Consider the following 2,082-nt stretch of genomic DNA (forward strand, 5'->3'; position numbering starts at 1 on the left):
TTTCGTTATTTGATTTCAGTTCTGTTTCCGAGTCTTGAAATTCGATAGCAACTTCATTTCAAAGTTTTGCTATCTAATTTCAGCTATGTTTTTAAGTTTGACAATTTGATATTAAGGCTATTCCATTTTTTTTTTTTATTTCTACTCAGTCCAAGGTTTAGTGCTTTGATTTCAACACCATTACAAAGTTTCTCTATTTGATTTCAGCCAGCATTTAAAGTTTTGTTATTCTATTTCAGCTGCATTGTGTAGTTTTGTTATTTAATTTCAGTTCTATTTTAAAGTATCGAAAGTCGATAGCAGCTCCATTTCAAAGTTTTGTCATTCGATTTCAGCTACGTTTCGAAGATTTTCCATTTGATTTTATCTCAATTTCCAAGTTTTTTATTTGATCTTAGCTCCGTTTAAAGTTTTTCTTATTTGATTTCAGCATCCTTGCAAAGTTTGTACATTCGATTACAGCTAACCTATGATTTCAACTCCATTTCAAAGATTTGTGGTATGACTTCAGATCCATTTAACGGATTATGAGCAAAGCAAAAATCTATTTTTGGGTGAGATAGCTATGTCGTGCTGATGGAAGGTTCATTGAAGTAGCTTCCTAGGGTATATTTGACTACAGTGATATTCCCAGAGAATTTAACATATGGTCTCCAAAATTCTAACTCCTGGCGCGAATATCCTTAAAGTTTCCTTTTAGGATATCGAATAATATCAGGGGACGTATTCTTGACACTCCACATAGCAATCTGCACCCCGCATAGCGTTTACGTTTCGAGGGGGAAAAGTAGCCAAATAAAAGAGGAGCGTTATAAGGTTCCCTTCCTCCGTTACTGTTTGAGTACTCAGATGGCGCCATAATCGCCGCCATCATTATTCCTTGTAGCGTTGAGCTGGTACTTATAGATACAGTATTATTGGGAGGGATCCTGCCGAGGCCTTTCATAGAAAGGAGGGCAGGTCCATCAGGACGACGTAGCTATCTCACCTAGAAATAGATTTTTCGCGTCGCTCAAAATCCGTTTTCTGGGCTCAGGCCATGTCGTCCTGATGGAAGTTTTGCCTTAAACCTCAAGACAATATTTCCTTGGTCATCCAGATCTTAGAGACCTTTGACATTACCGTTATATGTCATTGCTTCTAATCATGAACTATGTTAGTGCTTCCTGCCCCCTACAGGGAAGAGTCATACTAGACATGGGAAAAAGTTTTGAAATTTGCATATTTCATATGACCAACCTAGCAACCAAAAGGGGCATACAGGTCTCACTGTATGCTTTTAGCCAAAGTTTGTAATTTACAAAACGAACATAGGTTCATGTCAGCCACCATAGCATCTAAGGTATATCAGCCAGCTGTATACCGCAACAGACAAGTTTATATCTGTATCAAAACAAGGTAAGCCTGGCTAGAAAGGTTTGTTTACATATAGGAACAAAGTTACTACCTTTGTTTAATGTACTTATGCAGAATAGTAAGGAATAAAATAAATGCTTATACATAACTTTATTAATATATGTTTAGAGCGAAATAAGACGCACAAAACAATTAGACATTTATTGTCAAGCAATAAATAAAAATTCAGCATACATTTCATAATAATATAAAAATACAAGTGAAATAAAATTTGCAAACAAAGAACGTACCGAATGAATCAGAAATACTTGTTTTATCTGAAAACAAAATTTTATGCCACTCAATTGAAAATTTAATAATTTTTAATGCCTTTCTGAGAAGTCTGTCTATTTACACTTATATAAAAACACACGCCACTTAGTGTTAAGTCTATGTTACTTCCCCTTATACACTAGAACAGTCCATAATGTTACCTTGATGACATTTCACTTACCGTGTTTCACTGTAATGTGCCAATATCTACACCCTCTAGAATTATAGTCCCACATAATTCACTGTTCCTTGCAGCACTAAGCGTCAGGTTTTAGTACACTACCTGCTGCCACCACGAATCGCTTTGATTCTTGCACTTGCTTCGCGTAGTGTTTGAAAAACACTGTGGATGACTTCCATCCAGTAAACGAGCGAAGGCTCTCGAAATCCATGAGATGGAAAAAGTTTAACGAT

Source organism: Palaemon carinicauda, chromosome 29, assembly GCF_036898095.1.
Source record: "Palaemon carinicauda isolate YSFRI2023 chromosome 29, ASM3689809v2, whole genome shotgun sequence".
NCBI classification, from domain to species: Eukaryota; Metazoa; Arthropoda; class Malacostraca; order Decapoda; family Palaemonidae; genus Palaemon; species Palaemon carinicauda.